This window comes from Aethalodelphis obliquidens, unplaced genomic scaffold, assembly GCF_003676395.1.
Source record: "Aethalodelphis obliquidens isolate GAN/ISIS:26980383/991018 unplaced genomic scaffold, ASM367639v1 scaffold29, whole genome shotgun sequence".
In the NCBI taxonomy this organism is placed as follows: domain Eukaryota; kingdom Metazoa; phylum Chordata; class Mammalia; order Artiodactyla; family Delphinidae; genus Aethalodelphis; species Aethalodelphis obliquidens.
The window spans coordinates 12,215,974-12,243,507 of NW_020837973.1; the positions used below are offsets into that span (position 1 = coordinate 12,215,974).

The following is a 27,534-nucleotide window of genomic DNA, read 5'->3' on the forward strand; positions in this document are numbered from 1 at the left end:
GTATGCCCTTGTCCTTTTTTGATTTTAGAATAAGTTTCTCTCTTAAATTTTGGCCATGTGTGTCCACACTGAGGGGTTGTATGAATATTAGTACAAGACTGACTTTTTTATTGTGGTAAAATATATATATTTTATATTTTAAAATATAAAATTTTTTATTTTATATATTATATAAAATATATATAAAATTATATATATATTTTATATAAATATATTTTATATTTTAAAATATAAAATTTACCATTTTAACCATTTTTAAATGTTTAGTTCAATGGCATTAAGTACATTCACATTGTGCAACTATTATCACCATCCATCCTTAGAACTTTTATCTTCAAGACTGACTTTTTTGATAAGCAAGTTTAATTCCCCTGCCTGGTACCTGGATTTCTTTTCCTTTTCACTTTATCTTTCTATCGTGCCCTTCTAATCTATTTCCTCTAGCCTTAAAAGACCCTCAGTGTAAAGTCCAATGTGAGGGAGGTTTAGGTGACCAAATGAGTCATGCAAATTGTGTTTTGCTTTGTCTCCAGAGTAAAGAAATAACTACAGATGGCTTCTGGTTTCATCCTAGGAACACTATCATTTGAAAGGTCCCCAAGAAACTGTATTAGTTCAGGGCCACCTTAGTGACTTGAATTTCTTGGATGTGGGCCTTCACAGCCCTGAACCAAAGTCATTTCCACCCACGGGGGAGCCAGGGGAAAGCCCCAGGGCCTTCTCTGGTGTACGGGAGAGCCCAAGACAGAGCTAGCATAGGTTCAGCCCAGCCTCCAGAAGACAAAAGCAGCCCAGATCAGGGGCATTCCTGTTAATTTTCCAGGGACTTTCTGCAAATGGATTTTGGATGGAAATATTTGTTTTTGTTATATATCAGATGATTTTCTCATATTTTAATGAGATCTAAGAAAGACCATTTTAATTCTGTCCAAGCAGGCCTTGGGGAGGAAAAAAAAATCTAATTTATGAGTACTCTGAAAATGTTGGGAATCCACATTAAAGAAGGTATTTTTTTTTTTGCGGTACGTGGGCCTCTCACTGTTGCGGCCTCTCCCATTGCGGAGCACAGGCTCCGGATGCGCAGGCTCAGCGGCCATGGCTCACGGGCCCAGCCGCTCCGCGGCACGTGGGATCCTCCCGGACCGGGGCACGAACCCGTGTCCCCTGCATGGGCAGGCGGACTCTCAACCACTGCGCCACCAGGGAAGCCCTGTATTTTAACTGATAACTGACTTGATATGTGAAAACCTATACAAATAGGAATAAAGGAATGACTAATTCAGAATTAGTTCTCTTAAATAGCAAGTTTCTAAAGCTGTGTGATTCTCTTTATAAGAATGTGTTTCACACTGCTTAAGACTATGTAAATCGTTACTGTGTAAATTTTTAAAATATATATTTTTATAGCTCTAAAACTTTAATGGTCTATTGGGTTGCTTGTCATAAGTTGAATATTGTTTCATTACCTTAGTATTGACTATACTTAGGTTTCTATACTTTTATACTATATAGTATAGTATAAAGTATACTATATAGTATAAAAGTATATAGACTATACTTTTCTCTATAGTCACTCAGTTTCCTTCAAATCCCATTTGTCACAATGTTTGCTTTATAGTCAGACACAAAATTAAGTGGGTCCAAATGGTACAATCACTTCTATATTATTTGCTGAAAACAGTTGAGTCGTCCCTCAATTCACTTTGGTTTTAATCCTGTCATACTCCTCTAGGCTAAGAAAATGAAAGCTTATCTGGACTACATTTATGCCTAATATCAACATGGTTTATAAGTGATAGAAAAACTACTCACATATTCAGTCAGCCCTGGACCAGAAGGCTCTGTAGAACAGCCAGAAGTGCGTGCCATATGTCTGCACTGGAAGACCATAGAATGCGCTTTAGGAAACAAGAGCTCAGCGTGGAATGAGTGTGGTTCAAAGCCAGCGTGGATGAGTGGACCACATGTGGGACATTCAACTTATATTCCTATCTGGTGTCTCTGGAGAAAATACCACTCTCTGTTAAAAAAAAAAAAACAAAAACAGAGTTCTGAATATAATTGATCCATTGGTCCTCATAGTCAACGTCATCAGGTCTCAGATTATTTAAGTCATTTTGCTGCCACCAGTGTCACTTAGTCACTTGGAAAGTTTAGTCAAGACAATTTCCTAAAATTTTTTTAAATGCTCACTTTAAGTATTTTCAACTTAGTCTAGATGGGTTGTAAAACCCATTTCTGTACAAGTAGTTTATTTAAATGAGGAATGTGCCCTAAGAAGCATTCCTGAGGTACAGAAATATTTTTTCCATTGAAATAATATTCTTTGTTTACGAATAGGCTTTCTTATTTCTAACTTATAAAACCTCAGACGGAACATCTGGACAGAACCATATAGAGGATGGTAGTTAAAACTATCAGCATGGCATTTTACTATTCTGTTTTACTCATCCTCGAGTTTGAAAAGGTGGGGTGAAGGTCAAATCGGTAATGCTAGAAGGCTTCATGGACAACGTATAACTTTACTCCATTGCTCCTTACCATACATCAACACCTTTATAAGGACAAACATGAAGGCCTGAGACTTTCCTGGCCCCATGTCTTTTTATCACTGTCATCCCCAAAGACAGAATCTGGGAAGCAACTTGGGATCTACTTCATGTACCTTCAAGTCTCGGCTTTTGTCCTCTGCTCAGTGTGTGCATGGACTTCCTTTGGGTGCTGGCTTCTCTGTTGGACCGAACTTCATGGGAAGGACCCCAGGGCTAGGTGATGAGAAGCAGCTGGTGTAAACTGACGGTGGGGGTGAAGACCTGAAAAGCTGCATGAATGTTCTGGAACTTCCCGTATGTGATTCCAAGTAGACACATTTATGACTCCCTTAAATAAAAAAGGAGCAGAGATGAGGTGATACCTGGTGAAAATGATGTTTATTATAAAATATTTGTATCATTATAGCTAAATAGGAAAGATAAATATATGTTTATATCTCTTATCAGAAGCTACCCTTAGCTATAATTAAGCATGCTGGATAGATTAAAAACTGAGCACTGGTGTATGTTTGATCTACGTTTAAATTCATTAGTCAGAAAGTGGTAAATGAGAAATTAATTTTTCCACTTGGTTTATATTTCACAAGATAAGAGTGGACACTTCAGTCGGCTTGTGAGGCCAGTTGTATTACTGGTTGCATTTTCAGCTGTCCCTCCTGTGTGTCCTTCTAGGTGCTAGCAGACTGGAAGACACTCCATGTACTGTACAGGAAAAGGAAATGTCACATGATTCTTTTTAAAGCAGGAAGTCAAGTGGCTTTTTCCTTTGAAAACTGTGACAGAACAGTGCTTATAAAACTATCCGTGGTGAATCTGTGGTGATGGACCTGTTCTTAAAATTTCCAATTCTTTGCAGACTGGCACTTTTGTAAAATTAAATTAAAATGTTGCACTGAGATCAAATTGCTATAAAAGTTTCTAAACACTTGCTCTCAGTTTCTGTACATTCTTGCAGATGGGCAGAAAGAGTTTGCTATGTGGCACTGGTCTGTAGAGCACCCTTTAGTAGCAGTGAAACATGAGTTTCAGGCAAGGATCAATAGCTTCTGATGTTATTTATCTGGGAGCTTGGGATTTTGCCCAGAACGGGAGGGCAGTTCTTTCGTTTTGTTGTTTTGCTATTGGTCCAACTTTTGTGTAGAGTTGCCCAGTACGTGCCTTGCTCAGGGCACCTGACTGAGGAGGTGCGTAGGGGCTGGGATCTCTCCTCTGAGTCATACCCTCTGCTTGGCGGAGGTCCTTGGATCAGCCATCAGATAGTCCCAGTTACATCTGCTACCTTTTTGAGAAGGCTTCCCTAGGTTTCTACATTCTCTTAGCGGAAATCAGCAAGAACCTCCTTTTGATTTCAGTTCGTTATGGTTAACAAAAATCTTCATCACATTTCTTTCTTTACTGGATTTCAAGCTCCTGTGGGAAGGAGTGTGGGTCTTATATTGTGACTAGAACAGTGCTCATACTAATATCAAATGAATTCCGAATCACAGGTTGGTAGTGAAAGCCACACTCAGCTGTTAACCTTCTTGAAGAAGCAAAGAATCTCATAGTGTGATGACTTTTTTCCTTCTTTTTTTATTGATCCAGGACTTGAAGAGACAAAGTTTTTAGATGTAGTCCTGGGGAGAGAAGCTCCCTGAAGTTAATGATACCCCGACGTATTCATCCAGTCAGAGAGACCTATGGAATGGCCATGATAGACATAAGAGGTCAAACCAAGTATTGTTAACATTTTATCTTTAGTGAGGTTAAAATTAACCAAGGACATTGAGTTCACCGAGAAACAGGTTCTTAAACAAATATAGCTCATGAAAAAACATTGCTTATTGGGGTCACGGACTCCTAACAATGAACAGAAACTTAATGTGTCTGGGGAACACACGTGCCATGTTGCACTGCTGGTGGAAGAGGCCTGACCCCAGCCTGGACTCTGCAGAGCCTCCTGGCAGGTCGCAGGTAGGGGACAGTGGTGTAGGGTGAGGCTGGTGTGGCAAACAGGGAAGCAAGGGCATAGCAGCCTGAGACCACCTCAGGTATTTATCAAAGTCAGAAGCAGGACACACCCCTTGGCATGCACAACTGACATCAGGAAAAATGAAGGCCTGGAAACTTACCACCAACACAGAGGAAATAACTTTTGGTGGCAAATGGGACAGGAGAGAGTTCTTAAACAACGAGTGGCTTGTAATGGTCTCTTCTCCACCAGACACATCCATCACGCCTTGGTTCCTAGGGTCTTCACGCATCTGAAAGGCACACTGTTTGACCCTCACAGGCCTCGTCGATAGTGGCCTGAAGAGGGGGCACGGGCTCAACGTCTGTAATAAGGAAGAGTTTTGAGCAAATCCATGAATTCCAATTCTGTGTGGGATTTTAGTGTGAATGACAAATGTTTATGAGCCTAAGTTGCTGTTTTATGATTAATATGAAATACTGCCTGAGCCTAAAAGCCAGTCTTGCCAGAAACACAAGAAGTATGTGTCTAACATATTTTGGGTTCTGTTCAAGCAGTTAGGTTGTGAAGATAGGAAACCACTTAAGTCAGTTCCATAAGGAGAATCCCACAGACCGACAGGGCAGGAAGTACAGCCAGTCCTCCTGGAAGGCACCTGGGACTTAGAGAGCCAAGAAGTAAAGCTTCCAGCAGCATCTCTCACAATCCACGGAGAGATGGTCTCATCGCTCAAGATTTCCCCGCCTCACTCTGTACATGATCTCTATTTCCTTTCGTCTCTTTGTCTCTCTCCACCTCCATCTCCCACTCTTCATCCTCCGGGCACACAAGGGTGCTCCTGCCACTGAAGGAAGCTGCATCTTAGCTCACCAGTCCAAAATCCTGAGAAGTAGAATCTGATTGGCTCAGCCGACCTACGGTCCTTGAACCACGTGCACAACTCTATCCAATCATCTGTGGCCAAGGCATGGGGCCCAGGCGCCTGCAGCACAGATTCGAAGTTTCTGGGAAGCAGGTGTGTTCAGGGCGTGCCTCAAACCATATCAAATACACGTGGAGTTTTCACAGCTCAGGTGCACACATGAGTGACCTTCAGCGAAGGAAGAAGAATCAGCGTAGTTCAGAGCACCTCGTAGTTAAGGTTGGTAATCATCCAATTAGCATCCTCACCGATAGAAATGTTAACGAGTTCATCAGAGAAGAACAAAGACAAATGCAGGTAACATCAAAGTTTTAGGGTAAGAGTCACACAAGGTTGCCCTCATGAGGCAGTTTTCTTAGCGGTCGGAGGGGAGATAGGAAAAAAAAAGAGTTACAGGTGTCCGGAGTAATTCCCTTCGTGTGCAGGTTTGTTGCTGTTGATCTGCTTAAATAGCCTAAAAGACACACATGTGCTGTTTTTCAAATGCAGACCGAAGTCCTGCGAGCTTTCCTGCAGCTTTTTGATGGAAAAGGGATTTACAGTTCTGTCCTCTAAACTTCAACTACGTGTGTTTTCAGCCCCATTTTTGGCCTGCGGTTGGCTAGCTCTGTAAAGTGCTCTGGGCTCCAGTACTTGAACTTCATGTTGCAAAGGGTAAATTTAGCATTGTCTGCTTCCTCCAAGTTCCATGACGACTTCCTTAATTTGTTGTTCTCTTTGTGCCCTGGGTAGTAAACTCTTATGGACAGTGGAGACTGGCTCCTGCACTCTTAAGCCTAAGTGCCAAGGTTGTCTGGAACCTTATGCACAGAATTCCCAACAGCTCTGTCACAGGTTAGTTTAGTGTTTACTGTAATGAGGTGTTGTTTTCCCTATGCCTTATTCCTTCTACAGGATATTATATTTGTTAAGATACAGCGTGGAGCCAGGGAACAGAGCAGAAAACCCAGACCCTTCGAAGGGTAAACCTGCTGGTTGTTCTCATCCGTCAGATTACATGTGTGGCTTTCTAGACACTAAGTAAATAAAAACAACGGGAAATCTTTGGAGAGCCTCATGGTGGATATCAGAAAAGATAGTTTGGTGTTGTAAATGAATATTCACTAAATCTATTTCTGGGCCAACCTGTGTTGGGGACATTAAAATTACCTACATTTCAAAGGTTAACAATGCAACTAAACTAAGCCAATGTAAGTTTAGGCTTAAACATACAGAGAAGAGGAACTATTTCCCACAAACTAATGGTCGGCAAGACCTAATGGAATGAGTGTGTTGAACAATGCTGTAAAAACCACAATAAAAAAAGCAGTCAGACTTAAAGCTTCATTTTAATAACCTCAGACACCAAGTTGAATATCCATGTGGGAAGAAGCAAACACCTTATAAAATAGATATGGTTGGTGCTAAACCTATACTTACCCCAGCTCAGGGAAAAAGAAGTAAATAGATATGGTGAAATGATTTCAAATTGTTCCAAGCCATCTCCCTTACTTTACTCCTAAACCATCCCCAGATAATGCGATTTTCAAAGTCAGTTATTGTGTTGAACAAAGGACAGTGATGAAAAATAGTAACCAAAGTCATTTTCAAATGAGTGAAACAAGATATGCTTCTTCAAATATGAAGAAATCTCTCAACATAAAACCATTTAACAACTTTTATGAAGTTTAGGAATTAAGCAAAGACGTGGTAAAGGACAACTGCTTCAAAATTGTAGCAATGCCTCTAAGTTCCTATTTGTAGGCTGATGGTCCTGAGGAGATGCATTAGGACCTCGTACATTAATGCAACCTTCAGTGCCATTTAATCCTAACAGGGACCAGAAAGTTCAGCATCATCTATGTAGCAGGCCAAAACGCTGCCAAGTCCTTGTATACAGAGGAATCAAGTATCACACTGAAGTACTGACCTGGTGATTAATGACCCACTATCCGCCAGCCACTTTTCTTCACAGGAGCATTCTGTTTCTCAGCATCCAGCCATACGTTGGGTCCCTCTATGCAACTGCAGGCAACCTCAGTTCCATGTTCCCTCACAGTGACTCTTTGGTCTCAAGCTGTACCATGTGGAGAGAGGATTTTATGAATCTCTTGCCAAGGATCTTTCAGGTCAAGGTCAAGCCATGGATCTTTTCACATTATGCCTTCAAGAGACCAGCATCCAAAGTGACTGTGCAAGAGACCCAGAGGGTCACACCTTAGTAGTAGAGCTAAACTAGCCCAGAATAGAGACTACTCCAGATGTACCCTTAAACACTTAAAAAGAAGCCATGAAAGGATCAAACCAATCTGATCTTCCAGGACTTTAACTAGCTTCCAGAACAAAACCAACATTCTTTAAAGGAGGATAGCTAAGTTCAGATACTCAATGATCTAACGACTCAATGTTCAGGATCCCAAAAAAAAATACTAGACATGCCAAGAATCAGGAACTATGACCCATAACCAGGAGGAGAAAAAGAGTCAATAGAAAAAGACCCACCAATGACAGAGATAGTGAAATTAGTATTCAAAGACAATGAAATAGCTATTACAAACATGCTCAACATGTTTAAGGATCTTTAAATAATATGAATATAATCAGGAGAGACAGTGAAGACATAAAGAACCAATTGGAACTTCTAGAGATGAAAATTAAGATATCTGAAGTGAAAAAATACACTGGGTGGGACTAACTGCAGCTTAGACATGGAAAAAGACCAGGGAACCTGAAGATGTAGCAGTACAAACTATTCAATCTGAAACATTAACTAACTAAATAAATCAGGCCTCAATGACCTGGGGATAATATAGAGTGGTTCATTATATGTTTGACTGGAGTCCCAGAAAAGTGTGTGTTGGCAGGAGGAAAGGAGAGGGAGACAGAAAGATATTTGAAGAAATAATGGCTGAAAAACTTCCAAATTTAATAAAAACTATGAACCCACAGATCTAAGGACCTTAAGGAACCTGAAGTAGCATAAACACACACACACACACACACACACACACACACACACACACACACAGTAACATCAAAGTACATCAAAATCAAATTTCTGAAAGACAGTGATAAAGAGAAAATCTTAAAATCAGCCAGAGGAAAAAGGCACATGGTGTACAGAGGAATAAGGATAAGAATGAGAGCAGATTTCAGAAATGATGCAAGTCAGAAGACCATGGACATCTTTAAATTGTAGAATGAAAGAAAAAATACTGTCAACATAGAGTTCTATATCCAGCAAAAATCTTCTTTAAAAATTTTACCTTAAGGTGAAATAAAGACTTATTAAGACAAACAAAAGCTGAGAGGCTTTGCCAGTTAACATCACTATAAGTATTGTTAGAGGAAGTTCTTTAGATAGAAGAAAAATAAAACCAGATGGAAACTTGGATCTAACAAAGGAATGAGGAGTACAAGAAATGGTAAATATGTGGGTAAATATGAAAGTATTTTTTCACTTTTAAATCTCTTCTATGACTAATTACCTATATAAAGCAAAAATAAACATGTGTTCATAACTTATGCAGAAATAAAATGTATGACAACAATAGCACAAAGGATGGAAGGGGAAAATGGAAGTATATTGTTATAAGGTTATTATACAATATTCAAACATTATTAAAGTAAACTTGGTAAGTTGAGGATATATATTATAAACATTAGCACAACCACTAAAAGCTAAAAGGTAGAGGTATAGCTAAGAAACCAATAACAGGAAATAAGGGTAAAAAATGAACAGAGAACAGATGGGATAAATAGGGAACAAACATCCAGATGGTAGATTTAATCACAACCATTACATGTAAATGGTTACAAACACTCGAAATAAAAAGAATGAATTAGATCCAGCTGACTGGAGGGAATTCCTGGTGCGCTGTGAAGTGGAAAAAGCAACATACAGAGTTGCTGTTAGTATTTGTTTATCTATGGGTAGTAGGAGGGAGAGGTGAGGGAAAAACAAAAGGAGACTGACAAAATGGAAACAGATGCATGATAAAATAACAAGAAGTGTTAAATATAATCTATGACAGTGTTGTTGATAATAAAAATGTGTTCTGAACATAGACCAGGATTAGAAGATGACATGAACAAGTGAAAACATTGAATTGACCTAGGATGTGATTGTGGTTAATTTTATTCTTAGATTCTTGACCTTCCATATAACTTTTATAACAAAATATTGAAATTTAAAAATAAATGTATGAGGTTGGAAGATACAGAAAATCATGACTCAAATTCCTTTTATAGTGAGTGGTTCTTTGACTCTCTAGTTTTGTGGAAGGAAAATGAAGACCTTTTGTGCAATAATTCTCCCAAGATAGTTCCAGCCCTGTAAATGCTTTAGCATCTTATCTGGTATTAGCACAGGGCACTGGCTGTTGTTGTAGGTAGTCATTAAACATGGCAAGAAACTCCACCTGAAGTGAGAGTCGGTCAGAGTTCTTTGGTTGCAGGTAGCAGGAACTGACTTTGGCTGACTTAAAGGAAAGAAAATCATTGGGAAGACCAGAAAATTAGTCTTGGAATTGAGGCAGCTCCAGAAGGAGGAAGCAGGAATTCCAGGGATCGTCCATAGCAGCAGCAGTCTGGTTGGGTTGCTTCCACTGAACTAGTGAATTCCAGTCTTACTTCAAACTTACATCACTGGCTCAAGTGTCAAAGTCCCAGAAAAAAGCACTGGACTCACTCATCATGTGCTCACTCTCTAGATACACTAGGACCTACTAGGAGGTGCTCAGGACCGCTTAGGGTCTTGATAGCAGGAGGGCTGCTTCCTGTAATCACAGTTCTACCAAAATCACATGCACATAGAGAGGGAAGGCTATTTCCCCAAAAGAATTCAGGGTGTTCTAAGGAAGGGCTCATGGACACTGGGTGACCAAAACATACCTTTCTTGGTACTGGAAAAAGGAAGAGGAATCATGGGGAAATTTTCACAGGGTTGAGCGTCATACCAAGAATGTGGAGTCTACCTGCAACGCAAGATCCCACTGCATTCCTGAGTCTGGGGTCCAAATTGAGGAGGGCAAGGTTTGCAAATGCTTTTGTGCTATGAACTGTGGGAATTGAATTTATGGTCCAAAGCCCAATATAATAGACATGATAAGGCTTGCCTTTAGCCTGAAGGAATTTGATATAGTGGTTTGTGTTGGTGGCTTATTTATAAATATTATATGAATTTTTTCAGTATAAATTTGTTTCAGTCTCTCATCTCAAGTGCTCCCATAAATATGTATTAATTATTATGGGTTGTTTTTTTTTTTTTTTTCTGATGGGCCTCTAAAACTGACCAGAAAGAAACCACATTAATACATTTGGGAAAAAGATATTCTAAATATAATAAATGTTGCTGGGTGATATGAAATGACATGGCACGTCTAAATTAAACCTTGAAGAAGAGTATAGGCAGGTGGGCAAGTCAGGAAAATCATTAAGGAAATGAAGCAAACTGTTGAAATTCTGTGCCCCACAAAAGAATAGCCATCTTGCAGATGGGCTTATAGTTGAAGAAAGCAATAAATAATCACTGAAGGAGAAAGTAAGGGTTAAAGAAAGAATAAATGAAATGGAAATGGGAAGTGTTTGCTTTTGAAAACATCTGGACTCAAGATCCACTCCCAGCTTCTCAGAATGATAGGGGCTCCTGTGTGCCTGCTCAGGGTGATGCTCTTTCTTTTCTCCAGGAACAGAAGTACTATTTACGATGTTTGTGTTAAGAAATTCCAGGGCTCCTACGGAAATGTACTCTGACCTCTTACACAACATGTTTACTTAAGCCAGAGCAAAGGAAATAATGGACGTTGAGAGATCAAATGGCTGCCTTCCACCCTGTTCCCTTTAAAAATCAGTAATTTTTATGTACTTCTTTTTCTTCTTAAGGAAGCAGCATCTGGCTTCATGGAATTTGGCAGAGTTAAGCATCCTGTTCTAGTTATGTTGATTTTTAAATACAAATAAGATTGGTAAATGGCAACTAAAGTTGAACCATCTGAGTAAGAATGAGAATAATGAAAGCCAGTGAGACTGAACCATACATTTTTAGTTAGGTCTTTGTAGGTCATCTTTTCCCTCTCCCACCCACAGTCATACAGATGAAAACATGACATCACATGATTTGACACAATTTTTCTGTTCAAACATTTGTGGGAACTTTCTATATAATTTCTTATTTTGAAGTGCTATTTTTTACACAATTCTTTTATAACAGTGTTGTATGAGGTTAGAATTAACATCTACCATACAGATGAAGTCTGTTATGACAGGACTGATCACATGGAAATATGTGTAGGGGACATGTAGCTGCAATTATGTGCTGAAGTTCATCTTTGGACTAAATTTAGAAAGGTGAAGGATTGGATATATAACTTTTAATCCTTTCCTCATCTTTAGAAAATGGGCCCATTTCCAGGCCAGGGCCAGGATTATGTCTTAGAAATTTGAGCCCATGTGAAGCATGCTTAAGAAGATTATTCTTACCATGAAGGCTCTTAACAGAATTAATCTTAAGCCTGAGTATGACCCAGACACTAGTCTGGGCTTCTAGTGTCACAGGATATTACGTGCACCCAGAATAAAATAAATTCCTCAATAATGCAATGGGATGATTTGCTCAACAATTCAGTAATAAAAATAACTTCATGAATACAAGTCATATGACTTATTTCACAAATATTGTCTTAGTTTATCATGCATGTATAATTATTCACAAGGTTTAGATACGAAAATGAAGCTAATAGAGGCAAGTGACTTGTCTAAGAACTCATGCTAACTGAGTGCCTGGCACACAACGATATATTTTGCTAAGTGGATTAATGAAGTGTCGTAGCAGATCCTTTGTCTTCTGGTCAACTGCTTACGAAATGTACAAATGAACACAAGCATAGCTGCCATAATATACAGCAGTGTTGAAAAGAAGAAAAGCATAATAGAAATGTCACTTTTAGAAAACTTTTGCAGGACTTTGGTAGCCTTTTGTAAGCTAATTTTGAAAAGATGGCAGGCAGGGGAGCTGTCCTTGGTGCTGAACCTTCCATGAGGCGAACAGGTTAGAAGATGGCCTCAACCAGTTTTCCTACATATTTTCTTCTGGGCTTCTATTACCAATGACAATACTATCAATAAAAAATTCTACTTCTAACAAATTTTCCTTTCTAAATATTTTAAGGATTTTATAATATTTTTAATTATAGCTTTGTTATTATTTTAAAAGGTAAATTTAATGCTATAATTCACTAGATTTTAGTATAGTCACAAAGTTGTGGAATTATCACCATTATGTAATTTTAGAATATTTTTATTACTGCTGAAAAAACCCAAAGAAACCCCTCTCCTCAGCCTCTGGAACCAGGAATCTACTATCTCTATAGATTTGCCTATTCTGGACTTTTCATATAGATGGAATCATACAATATGTGGCCATTTGTAACTTACTTCTTTCACATAGCATACTGTTTTTGAGGACTATCCATGTTGTGATATGTATCAATACTTCATTAAGTTTACTGACAAACAATAATCCATTGTATGAATATACCACATTCTATTCATCAGTTAATGAACATTTAAATTGCTTCTCCTTTTGGGCTATGCTGCTGTGAACATCTATGTACAAGTTTATTTGTGCGGCTATATGTTTTCAGTTCTCTTGTGTGTATACCCAGGAATGGAACTGCTGGGTTATATGATCTTTTTAATATTTTGAGGATCTGTCAAACACTTTTCCAAAGCACTTGCCACCAGCAATGTATGAGTATTCCAATTTTTCCTCATCCTTTTCAACAACTGTTATTGTCTATTTTTTTAATATTAGTCATCCTAGTGGGTGTGAAATTGTATCTCATTGTGGTTGACTTGCATTTCTGTAATGACTAATGACTTTGAGCATCTTTTCATGTACTTATTGGACACCTGTCATCTTCTTTGGAGAAATGGCCATTCAAATTTTTTGCACATTTTTAAAAATTTGGGTGGTTTTTCTTTTTATTGTTAAGGTGAAAGAGTTTTTTATATATTCTGGATACAAATCCTTTATCAAATATATCATTTAGAAATATTTTCTCTCGTGCTGTGGGTTGTCTTTTCACTTTCTTGATAGTGTAAATGACTGTTTTCAACACAGTGATCCTTCTCTGATGGAATATTACTCAGCCATAAAAAAGAATAATGCCACTTGTAGCAACATAGATGGACCTAGAGATTATCATACTGAAACAAGTCAGACAGAGAAAGACAAATATATGATGTCACTTATATGTGGAATCTAAAAAATAGTGCAAACAAACTTATTTACAAAACAGAAATGGACTCACTGACATAGAAGACAAACCTATGGTTACCAAAGGGGAAGGGGAGAGGGATAAATTGGGAGTATGGGATTTACAGATGCACACTACCACATATAAAATGGGTAAACAACAAGGATTTACTATATACAGGACAGGGACTGTATACAATATCTTGTAATAACCTATAATGGAAGATAATTTTTTTTTAATTTTTTTTGCAGTACGTGGGCCTCTCATTGCCGTGGCCTCTCCCGTGGCGGAGCACAGGCTCCGGACGCGCAGGCTCAGCGGCCATGGCTCACGGGCCCAGCCGCTCCGCAGCACGCGGGATCCTCCTGGACCGGGGCATGAACCCGCGTCCCCTGCATCGGCAGGCGGACTCCCAACCACTGCGCCACCAGGGAAGCCCGGAAGAGAATTCTTAAAGAGGATATACACACACACACACACACACACACACACACACACACACACACGTATAATCAAATCACTTTGAGGTACACCTGAAACTAATACAATATTATAAATCAACTATACTTCAATTTAAAAATTGTAGAAAAAGAACAGAAATACACAAATAAAAAAAGAAAAAAAAAAGAATTCCAGTATCTATGCTCCAAGTAGCTCATTACGAAGGAAGGAACTCATTTACAACATAATTGTTGGCAAATATTATATGAAAGAAAAATTTTAGTGGTTCTCTGGTAAAAGGCTTGCTTATAAAACTGGACGATGCAGAATGTGTGGCATCTGTTCCCTGCAGGAGAAGAGGTATGCCTCACTATAACACTGTACTTTTCTCATTGTGTGGAACCTACTCTCCTATCAATAAAACAAACTCTGCTTGAAAATGATAGCCAAGGAAAAAAGGGATGGAAGCATAGAACTGTTTTATATACTAATAAGTATTAAACCCCTGTTTTCAAATTTTATTCTTTGGCAATAAAATATATTCCTCTCACACAATCAGAGAAAGATTAAACTATTTTTTAATTGGAAAATATTTACATCAGCAAGAGCTTTTCCCCCTTATTGGAAAGCAGAATAAAAAAAAGAGTCTAGTGAGTTAACTGAGATCAATTTTATTCCTTTAAAAAGTTTCAAGGTTGAGAGATCAAGATGGTGTAATAGAAGGATGTAGAGCACACCTCCTCCCACAGACACATCAAAAATACATCTGCATGTGGAACAGTTCTCACAGAGTACCTACTGAATGCTGGCAGAAGATCTCATACAACTAAAACTACAAGAAAGATAACTATTTAACCAGATAGGGTGAAAGGAAAAAAATAAAAGGAATTAGGATGGGACCTGCGCCCCTGGGAGGGAGCTGTGAAAGAAGGCTTTCCTCACCCTGGGAACTCCCTTCACCAGTTGGGAGATCATTTGGGACAAATAGGGAGCTTCAGAGGCTCACAGGAGAGTGCAGCAACTGGCTTATGGCAGGCAGAACAGAGACAGACCAGGACAGACGGTCCTGGACACCTCACTGCACTCCCCAGCCTGAGATGTGCATCTGCTGGTGTGTGCAGGGTCTTGGTGCTGAAACTCAGGCTTCAGTGGAGAGGACTGGGGTTGGCTGCAGGGAGACAGCCCAAAGGAGCTGGAGTGGGGTCCAGGTCGCAACTGGGGGTGTGCTCAGGACAGAGCCCAGATCTGCCGTAGCAGCCCCATTGTTAACATGTGCAGGGAGTGAGGGGCAGGGCCGTGACAGAGCAGCCTCATTCTATGTGTGCCTACAGCAGGCATGCATCTGCCTCTACAAGCTCTGGGAGCATGCAAGTGCCAGTGGGTTGCTGGCACGCAGAGGCAGGGCTGAAGTCTGAACTGATCCCTGGGTCCATGTGACTTTGAAGCAGGGCTAAAATCTGCAGAGCCATATCCCTACAGCTGTATGACATTGGTGATTTACACCACCAGGGCCTTTGTAAACTTCGCACCTATGGGACATCCAGGTGGATTACTGGTGCTCCCATGGCTAGGGTGGGTCTGGTGTTAGCAGCTGCAGGCTTTGCAAGTGTAAGCATGCAGAGGTGCAGCTGCGGTCTGGGCTGATCCCGTAGCACCCAGGGGTAGAACTATGGTGGGTCACGGGGCCTGATCAACATATCTGTGCTGGTGGCTTTGTGAGCATGGAGCCTAAGGGACATCCAGGCTGGGTGCCAGAATTCCCACAGCTGAGGTGGGACCAAGGGCAGTATACTTTCTGAGCATGCATGGGTGACAGGCAACCCCAGAGAGCACACTTCCAGGTGGAAAGCTCTTATGAAGGAATACTCAGTGGCTCCTCTTGCAGTGGAAGTACTCCAGTACCATCAACCTCAAACTGCAACTCAGAAACAGATCTGAGAGCTAATACTTCAACAAATAAGGAGCAGACCCTGCCCCCAATAGGGCTGTGACAACCACAGAGCAAAGAGGAGGCCCCACTCAACATCCAGTGCAGGCTGCGGTCACCACAACACCAATCAAGCCCCCTATGAAGGAGACAACACTCAGCACACACTTAGGAGAGATGTGGAAGGCATCCATACTAAAAACAGTCTTCACCCCAAAAATATAAGACTCATGCAGGTTACACAGGGATGCTCCCACACCCTCAAGAACACAGTGGGTAAATTCATACAGTCAGAGAAATATAAGAAAAATGAAGAAGCAGAGGAACCAGTCTCAATTAAAAGAATAAGAGAAATCCCCAGAAAGAACAAACAATGAAAGAGACCTCTCCAGCCTGCTAGATCACGAGTTCAAAATGGAGGTAATAAAAATACTGAAGGAATTAAGAAAGGCTATCGATAGAAATGCAGATCACTGTAGCAAGGAGCTAGAAACTATAAAGAGGAATCAAGAAAAATTAGAAAATTCATCTGCTGAGACAAAAGCCAAGCTAAAGGCAATAAATAGCAAACTAGATAATATAGAACAATGAATAAGTGATCTGGAAGATAAAATAATGGAAACCACCCAATGAGAACAGCAGACAGAAAGACAAACGAAAAAAAAATGAAAGCATTGTGAGACCTATGGGACAATATAAAGCAAGCCAATCTACACATAATAGGGATCCCAGAAGGAGAAGAAAGAGAAAAGGGGATCAAAAATGTATTTGAAAAAATTATGGCTGAAAACTTCCCAAACCTAAAGAAGGGAACAGATATCTACGTACAGGAAGCACAGAGGGTCCAAAACAAACCTACACCAAGACATATTATAATTAAAATGGAAAAAGTTGAAGATAAAGAGAAGATTCTAAAGGTACCAAGAGAAAAACAAAGAGTTAGTCACAAGGGAATCCCCATAAGGCTATAAGCTGATTTCTGTACAGAATCATTGCAAGAGAGAAGTGGCAAGATATATTCAAAGTCCTGAAAGGGAAAAACCTGCAACCTAGGACACTCTGCCCAGCAAGATTATCATTTAGAATAGAAGGAGAGATAAAGAATTTCTCAGACAAGCAAAACGTAAAAGAAGGGGAACGTAAAAAAAAAATCCCTTTAAAATTCGCATCCAAAAAAATAAAATACTTATGAATAAGCCTGACTGAGGAGGTGAAAACTTATATGCTGAGAACTATAAAACATTAATAAAGGAAACTGAAGATGATTTAAAGAAATGGAAAGATATCCCATGCTCTTGGATTGGAAGAATTAAAATAGTTAAAATGACGATACTACCCAAAGCAATCTACAGATTTAATGCAATCCCTATCAAATTACCCATGACAGTTTTCACAGAACTAGAACAAATAATCCTAAAATTTATATGGAACCATAAAAGACCCAGAATTGCCAAAGCAATCCTGAGGAAAAAGAATGAAGTAGGAGGCATAACCCTCCCAGACTTCAGACAATACTACAAAGCTACAGTAATCAAAACACCATGTTACTGGCCCAAAAACAGACATATGGATCAATGGAACAGAATAGAAAGCCCAGAAATAAACCCACACACCTGTGGTCAATTAATCTTCGATAAAGAAGGCAAGAATATACAGTGGAGAAAAGAGTCTCTTCTGTAAGTGGTGCTGGGAAAGCTGGACAGCCGCATGTAAATCAATGAAGTTAGAACACATCCTCACACTATAACAAAAATAAACTCAAAATGACTTAAAAACTTAAATATAAGACAGGGCATTATAAAACTCCTAGAAGAGAACATAGGCAAAACATTCTCTGACATAAATCATAGCAATGTTTTCTTTGGTCAGTCTCCTAAGGCAATAGAAGTAAAAGCAAAATTAAACAAGTGGAACCTAATCAAACTTATAAGCTTTGCACAGCAAAAGAAACCATAAACAAAATGAAAAGACGGGGCTTCCCTGGTGGCGCAGTGGTTGAGAATCTGCCTGCTAATGCAGGGGACACGGGTTCGAGCCCTGGTCTGGGAGGATCCCACATGCTGCGCAGCAACTAGGCCTGTGAGCCACAACTACTGAGCCTGTGCGTCTGGAGCCTGTGCTACGCAACAAGAGAGGCCGCGATAGTGAGGGGCCCGCACACCGCGATGAAGAGTGGCCCCCACTTGCCACAACTAGAGATAGCCCTCGCACAGAAATGACCCAACACAGCAAAAATTAATTAATAAACTCCTACCCCCAACATCTTAAAAAAAATGAAAAAACGACCTACACACTGGCAGAAAATATATGCAAATGATGCGACTGACAAGGGATTAATTTCCAAACTATACAAACAGATCATACAACTCAACAAAAAAACAAACAATGCAATCAAAAAATGGACAGAAGACCTAAACAGACATTTCTCCAAAGAAGACATATAGATGGCCAACAGCACATGAAAAGCTGCTCAACATCACTAATTATCAGAGAAATGCAAATCAAAATTACAATGAGATCTTACCTCACACCAGTCAGAATGGCCATTATCTTAAAAATCTAAAAATAACAAATGCTGGAGAGGGTGTGGAGAAAAGGGAACCTTCCTACACTTTTGGTGGGAATGTAAATTGGTGCAGCCACTATTATGGAGAACAGTATGGAGGTTCCTTAAAAAACTAAAAATAGAATTACCATATGACCCAGCAATCCCACTACTAGTTATATATCCAGAAAAGATGAAAACACTAATGTGGAAAGATACATTCACCCCAATGATCATAGCGGCACTATTTACAACAGCCAAGAAAGGGAGGAAACCAAAGTGTCCATTGATGGATGAATGGATAAAGAAGATGTGGTATATATATATATATATATATATATATATATATACATATATACATACATACACACACACACACACACACACACAATGGAATATTACTCAGCCATTAAAAGGAATGAAATAATGCCATTTGTAGCAACATGGATGGACCTAGAAATGATCATACTAAGTGAAGTAAGCCCAACAGAGAAATACAAATATCGTATGATATCACTTATATGTGGAATCTAAAATATGATACAAATGAACTTATTTTCAAAACAGAAATGGACTCACTGACATAGAAAACAAACGTATGGTTACAAAGGGGAAAGGGGGTGGAAGAGGGATGAAGTAGGAGTTTGAGATTAGCAGATACAAACTACCATATATAAAATAGATAAACAAGGATTTACTGTATAGCACAGGGAACTATATTCTATATCATGTAATCACCTATAATGGAAAAGAATATGAAAAAGTATATTCATATATATATATACACACATATATATATAACTGAATCACTTTGTTACACACCAGAAACTAACAGAACATTGTAAATCAACTATACATCATTAAAAATAAAATAAATTTAATTTTAAAAACTTTCAAATATAGCATTTATCCAACACCTACACTGAGTTGAAAAATATCTTCTCATATCCCTGAGCTAAAAATGTATTTTCCCTACATGGGCAGTTTTCCATTATTTGTTTCAGTTAAGGGAATGTTCTTCCTCCTGCTAAAAATCAATAATTGCTATCAGTATAACTGAAGAATCATTCAAACATTCAAAGTTTGATTTGTTCATAAGGGTAAATGATATTTATTAATCTTTATTTTTAAATGCTTACTTTGTTGGACAGAAAATGAGAGTTATCTAATAGCTTAATTTACAAACATCTGAAATTCACTATTAATTTATTTATCTTTCAAAGTGTTTTCCCCTAGTATCTTAAAGTCATTACAGGGCCATCTGAAATACTTTTTATATTTTACCCAAATAATTCCTCTGTACATTTACTTTAAAAAATAAATATATAGTGGGAGTCAGAAGACCTGAGTTCTATTTTTGATGTCACTGTGATCTCTAGAAGATAGTAAACTGCAGGTTTAATTTTCCATCTTTTGAGGGTGCTATGAATGATTAAAATTGGCTTTGAACTTTTCTCTGCTGGTGTCACCAGAATTAGAGTAAAGCAAGAATTTTTTTGTTTTATTTTGCTTTGGGTTTTTTTGATTTTGGTTTTTGTCTTTAACCACTGTTCACTACTGGGTTATGGAGAAGACATAGTCTACAACAAAAATCCTCATATAAGAGTCTTCTCAGTCAAGTCACCACTTCAGTCATTACCCTGCCCTACATAATGTCAGAAAGATGAGAGCTTTACAGAAACATGGGCTCTGTCAACCTCCACCCTCTCCTTTGTCAAAAATTTCAGAGCAGGTACAGAACTGACAAAGCTCACCTGGAGTTCACAAAGCTAAATTCTGGGAAGGTCTCACTAGGAATTATTATGATACCTGGGGAACAAAATTTCCTATCACCTGGTGGTCTAGGTAATATCACTCTGCTGGGATGTCTCCAAGGGCAACAGTTATAAAGCTTTGGATAATCAGGTAACAATTAGACACTGTGAAATTTTGCCAGAGCTAGCTTCTACTGGAAGAGGAGGAAAATTTAATTTCAATAGAATTTTTTTTTTGTACTTCAAACGAACCAAGCAAATATTTACTTGTTACTAACTCTGTGCCAGGAACCGGGCCAGGTGTGGGGACAGAAAGAATGATGGTATAGTCTTTACCCAAAGGAGATCACATTATAATTGAGAGACTAATGGAAAACAAATATTGATAAACCTGTTTTATTCCTATCTACATTTGGAACCAATATAGGCGGAGAAATTAATTCTCACAGGCAACTGAAGAGTGTAGATGTTATAGTTTAGAAGGTAGGATGGACCAAATTGTGAAGAAAGTGGAATGTCACATAAATAATAGTCAATAGGGAAGAGAGGGGGAAGATGGCGGAAGAGTAAGACGCAGAGATCACCTTCCTCCCCACAGATACATCAGAAATACTTCTACACGTGGAACAACTCCTACAGAACACCTACCGAACGCTGGCAGAAGACCTCAGACCTCCCAAAAGGCACGAAACTCCCCACGTACCTGGGTAGGGCACAAGAAAAAAGAATAAACAGAGACAAAAGAATAGGGACGGGACCTTCACCAGTGGAAGGGAGCCGTGAAGGAGGAAAGGTTTCCACACACTAGGAAGCCGCTTCGCGGGCGGAGACTGCGGGTGGCGGAGGGGGAAGCTTCGGAGCTGCGGAGAAGAGCACAGCAACAGGGGTGCGAAGGACAAAGCGGGGAGATTCCCGCACAGAGGATTGGTGCTGACCGGCACTCACCAGCCCGAGAGGCTTGTCTGCTCCCCCGCCCGCTGGGAGCTGAGGCTCGGGCTTCAGTCGGAGCGCAGGGAGAGGACTGGGGTTGGCGGCGTGAACACAGCCTGCAGGGGGTTAGTGCGCCACGGCTAGCCGGGAGGGAGTCCGGAAAAAGTCTGGACCTGCCGAAGAGGCAAGAGACTTTTTCTTCCCTCTGTTTCCTGGTGCTCGAGGAGAGGGGATTAAGAGCGCTGCTTAAAGGAGCTCCAGAGACGGGCGCGAGCCACTGCTAAAAGCGCAGACCCCAGAGACGGGCATGAGACGCTAAGGCTGCTGCTGCCGCCACCAAGAAGCCTGTGTGCGAGCACAGGTCACTCTCCACACCCACTTCTGGGGAGCCTGTGCATCCCGCCACTGCCAGGGTCCCGGGATCCAGAGACAACCTCCCCAGAACACAGGGCGAGCCTCAGGCTGGTGCAATGTCACGCCGGCCTCTGCCGCAACATCACGCCGCCTCTGACGCTGCAGGCCCGCCCCGCACTCCGTGCCCCTCCCTCCCTCCCCCCAACCCCGGGCCTGAGTGATCCAGAGTCCCCGAAGCAGCGGCTCCTTTAAGCCCTTCCTGACTGAGGGAAGAACAGACGCCCTCCAGCGACCTACAGGCAGAGGCGGGGCCAAATCCAAAGCTGAGCCCCTGGGAGCTGTAAGAACAAAGAAGAGAAAGGGAAATCTCTCCCAGCAGCCTCAGGAGCAGCGGATTAAAGCTCCACAATCAACTTGATGTACCCTGCAGCTGTGGAATACCTGAATACACAATGAATCATCCCAAATTGAGGAGGGGGACTTTGAGAGCAAGATTCATTATTTTTTTCCCCTTTTCCTCTTTTTGTGTGTATGTGTATGCTTCTGTGTTAGATTTTGTCTGTATAGCTTTCCTTTCACCATTTGTCCTAGGGTTCTATCCATCTGTTTTTTGTTTTTTACTTAAAAAAATTTTTTTTTCTTAATAATTATTTTTTATTTTAATTATTTTATTTTATCTTACTTTATTTTATCCTCTTTCTTTCCTTCTTTCTTCCTTCCTTCCTTCCTCCCTCCCTCTCTCTCCCCCTCTCTCTCTCCCTCTCTCTCTCTCCCTCCCTCTCTCTCTCTCTCTCTCTCTCCCTCCCTCCCTCCCTCTCTCCCCCTCTCTCTCTCTTTCTTTCTTTCTACTTTTTCCCCCTTTTATTCTGAGCCGTGTGGATGAAAGGCTCTTGGTGCTGTAGCCAGGAGTCAGTGCTGTGCCTCTGAGGTGGGAGAGCCAACTTCAGGACACTGGTCTACAAGAGACCTCCCAGCTCCACATAATATCAAATGGCGAAAATCTCCCAGAGATCTCCATCTCAACACCAGCACCCAGCTTCACTCAACGACCAGCAAGCTAGAGTGCTGGACACTCTATGTCAAACAACTAGCAAGACAGAAACACAACCCCACCCATTAGCAGAGAGGCTGCCTAAAATCATAAGTCCACAGATACCCCAAAACACACCACCAGACGTGGACCTGCCCACCAGAAAGATAAGATCCAGCCTCATTCACCAGAACACAGGCACTAGTCCCCTCCAGCAGGCAGCCTACACAACCCACTGAACCAACTTTAGCCACTGGAGACAGACACCAAAACAAAGGGAACTAGGAACCTGCAAAAAGGAGACCCCAAACACAGTAAGATAAGCAAAATGAGAATACAGAAAAACACACAGCAGAGGAAGGAACAAGATAAAAACCTACCAGACCTAATAAATGAAAAGGAAATAGGCAGTCTACCTGAAAAAGAATTCAGAATAATGATAGTAAAGATGATCCAAAATCTTGGAAATAGAATAGAGAAAATGCAAGAAACATTTAACAAGGACCTAGAAGAACTAAAGATGAAACAAGCAATGATGAACAATACAATAAATGAAATTAAAAATACTCTAGAAGGGATAAACAGCAGAATAACTGAGGCAGAAGAACGGATAAGTGACCTGGAAGATAAAATAGTGGAAATAACTACTGCAGAGCAGAATAAAGAAAAAAGAATGAAAAGAACTGAGGACAGTCTCAGAGACCGCTGGGACAACATTAAACGCACCAACATTCAAATTATAGGGGTTCCAGAAGAAGAAGAGAAAAAGAAAGGGACTGAGAAAATATTTGAAGAGATTATAATTGAAAACATCCATAATATGGGAAAGGAAATAGTTAATCAAGGCCAGGAAGCACAGAGAGTCACATACTGGATAAATCCAAGGAGAAACATGCCAAGACACATATTGATCAAACTGTCAAAAATTAAGTACAAAGAAAACATATTAAAAGCAGCAAGGGAAAAAAAACAAATAACATACAAGGGAATCCCCATAAGGTTAACAGCTGATCTTTCAGCAGAAACTCTGCAAGCCAGAAGGGACTGACAGGACATATTTAAAGTGATGAAGGAGAAAAACCTACAACCAAGATTACTCTACACAGCAAGGATCTCATTCAGATTTGATGGAGAAATTAAAACCTTTACAGACAAGCAAAAGCTGAGAGAGTTCAGCACCACCAAACCAGCTTTACAACAAATGCTAAAGGATCCTCTCTAGGCAAGAAACACAAGAGAAGGAAAAGACCTACAATAACAAACCCAAAACAATTAAGAAAATGGGAATAGGAACATACATATCGATAATTACCTTAAATGTAAATGGACTAAATGCTCCCACCAAAAGACACAGACTGGCTGAATGGATACAAAAACAAGACCCATATAGATGCTGTCTACAAGAGACCCACTTCAGGACTAGAGACACATACAGACTGAAAGTGAGGGGATGGAAAAAGATACTCCATGCAAATGGAAACCAAAAGAAAGCTGGAGTAGCAATTCTCATATCAGACACAATAGACTTTAAAATAAAGACTATTGCAAGAGACAAAGAAGGAAACTACATAATGATCAAGGGATCAATCCAAGAAGAAGCTATAACAATTGTAAATATTTATGCACCCAACATAGGAGCATCCCAATACATAAGGCAAATACTAACAGCCATAAAAGAGGAAATCCAGAGTAACACATTCATAGTAGGGGACTTTAACACTCCACTTTCACCAATGGACAGATCATCCAAAATGAAAATAAATAAGGAAACACAAGCTTTAAATGATACATTAAACAAGATGTACTTAATTAATATTTATAGGACATTACATCCAAAAACAACACAATACACATTTTTCTCAAGTGCTCATGGAACATTCTCCAGGATAGATCATGCCTTGGGTCACAAATCAAGCCTTGGTAAATTTAAGAAAATTGAAATTCTATCAAGTATCTTTTCCGACCACAATGCTATGAGACTAGATATCAACTACAAGAAAAGATCTGTAAAAAATAAAAACACATGGAGGCTAAACAATACACTACTTAATAACGAAGTGATCACTGAAGAAATCAAAGAGGAAATCAAAAAATACCTAGAAACAAATGACAATGGAGACACGATGACCCAAAACCTATGGGATGCAGCAAAAGCAGTTCTAAGAGGGGAGTTTATAGCAATACAATCCTAACTTAAGAAACAGGAAACATCTCGAATAAACAACCTAACCTTGCACCTAAAGCAATTAGGGAAAGAAGAACAAAAAAACCCCAAAGTTAACAGAAGGAAAGAAATCATAAAGATCAGATCAGAAATAAATGAAAAAGAAATGAAGGAAACAATAGCAAAGATCAATAAAACTAAAAGCTGGTTCTTTGAGAAGATAAACAAAATTGATATACCATTAGCCAGACTCATCAAGAAAAAAAGGGAGAAGACTCAAATCAATAGAACTAGAAATGAAAAAGGAGAAGTAACAACTGACACTGCAGAAATACAAAAGATCATAAGAGATTACTACAAGCAACTCTATGCCAATAAAATGGACAACCTGGAAGAAATTCTTAGAAATGCACAACCTGCCAAGACTGAATCAGGAAGAAATAGAAAATATGAACAGACCAATCACAAGTAATGAAATTGAGACTGTAATTAAAAATCTTCCAACAAACAAAAGCCCAGGACCAGATGGCTTCACAGGCGAATTCTATCAAACATTTAGAGAAGAGCTAACACCTATCCTTCTCAAACTCCTCCAAAATATAGCAGAGGGAGGAACACTCCCAAACTCATTCTACGAGACCACCATCACACTGATACCAAAACCAGACAAGGATGTCACAAAGAAAGAAAACTACAGGCCAATATCACTGATGAACATAGATGCAAAAATCCTCAACAAAATACTAGCAAACAGAACCCAACAGCACATTAAAAGGATCAAGTGGGATTTATTCCAGGAATGCAAGGATTCTTCAATATATGCAGATCAATCAATGTGATACACCATATTAACAAACTGAAGGAGAAAAACCATACGGTCATCTCAATCGATGCAGAGAAAGTTTTTGACAAAATTCAACACCCATTTATGATAAAAACCCTGCAGAAAGTAGGCATAGAGGGAACTTTCCTCAACATAATAAAGGCCATATATGACAAACCCACAGCCAACATCGTCCTGAATGGTGAAAAACTGAAAGCATTTCCACTAAGATCAGGAACAAGACAAGATTGCCCACTCTCACCACTCTTATTCAACATAGTTTTGGAAGTTTTATCCACAGCAATCAGAGAAGAAAAGGAAATAAAAGGAATCCAAATTGGAAAAGAAGAAGTAAAGCTGTCACTGTTTGCAGATGACATGATACTATACATAGAGAATCCTAAAGATGCTACCAGAAAACTACTAGAGCTAATCAATGAATTTGGTAAAGTAGCAGGATACAAAATTAATGCACAGAAATCTCTGGCATTCCTATACACTCATGATGAAAAATCTGAAAGTGAAATTAAGAAAACACTCCCATTTACCATTGCAACACAAAGAATAAAATATCTAGGAATAAACCTACCTAAGGAGACAAAAGACCTCTAAGTAGGAAATTATAAGACACTGATGAAAGAAATTAAAGATGATACAAATAGATGGAGAGATATACCATGTTCTTGGATTGGAAGAATCAACATTGTGAAAATGACTCTACTACCCAAAGCAATCTATAGATTCAATGCAATCCCTATCAAACTACCACTGGCATTTTTCACACAACTAGAACAAAAAATTTCACAATTTGTATGGAAACACAAAAGACCACGAATAGCCAAGGCAAATTGAGAGTGAAAAACGGAGTTGGAGGAATCAGGCTCCCTGACTTCAGACTACACTACAAAGCTTCAGTAATCAAGACAGTATGGTACTGGCACAAAAACAGAAATATAGATAAATGGAACAGGATAAAAAGCCCAGAGATAAACCCATGCACATATGGTCACTTTATCTTCGATAAAGGAGGCAGGAATGTACAGTGGAGAAAGGACAGCCTCTTCAATAAGTGGTGCTGGGAAAACTGGACAGGTACATGTAAAAGTATGAGATTAGAACACTCCCTAACGCCATACACAAAAATAAGCTCAAAATGGATTAAAGACCTAAATGTAAGGCCAGAAACTATCAAACTCTTAGAGGAAAACATAGGCAGAACACTGTATGACATAAATCACAGCAAGATCTTTGTTGACCCACCTCCTAGAGAAATGGAAATAAAAACAAAAATAAACAAATGGGAACTAATGAAACTTCAAAGCTTTTACACAGCAAAGGAAACCATAAACAAGACCAAAAGACAACCCTCACAATGGGAGAAAATATTTGCAAATGAAGCAACTGACAAAGGATTAATCTCCAAAATTTACAAGCAGCTCATGCAGCTCCATAACAAAAAAACAAACATCCCAATCCAAAAATGGGCAGAAGACCTAAATAGACATTTCTCCAAAGAATATATACAAACTGCCAACAAACACATGAAAGAGTGCTCAACATCATTAATCATTAGAGAAATGCAAATCAAAACTACAATGAGATATCATCTCACACCGGTCAGAATGGCCATCATCAAAAAATCTAGAAACAATAAATGCTGGAGAGGGTGTGGAGAAAAGGGAACACTCTTGCAATGCTGGTGGGAATGTGACTTGGTACAGCCACTATGGAGAACAGGATGGAGGTTCCTTAAAAAACTACAAATAGAACTACCATATGACCCAGCAATCCCACTACTGGGCATATACCCTGAGAAAACCATAATTCAAAAAGAGTCATGTACCAAAATGTTCATTGCAGCTCTATTTACAATAGCCAGGAGATGGAAACAACCTAAGTGTCCA

The 27,534-nt window shown here is 39.5% G+C and overlaps 1 long non-coding RNA gene across 10 annotated transcripts in view; it reads right to left on the reverse strand.

The window, feature by feature from the left end:
- The window catches only part of LOC113630157 (uncharacterized), a 58,049-nt gene that overhangs the window by 1,847 nt on the left and 28,668 nt on the right, over positions 1-27,534 (reverse strand). For 8 of the 10 annotated variants that reach the window (XR_003436843.1, XR_003436849.1, XR_003436841.1 and 5 more), the window contains 4 exons: positions 7,335-7,481; positions 4,664-4,867; positions 2,666-2,880; positions 1,813-2,020 (listed from right to left, as the gene is read on the reverse strand). This is a non-coding gene — a long non-coding RNA (uncharacterized LOC113630157). Of the gene's footprint in view, positions 1-1,812; positions 2,021-2,665; positions 2,881-3,772; positions 4,230-4,663; positions 4,868-7,334; positions 7,482-27,534 lie in introns of all 10 variants that reach the window. The other 2 variants (XR_003436846.1, XR_003436845.1) reach the window with 2 other exon arrangements.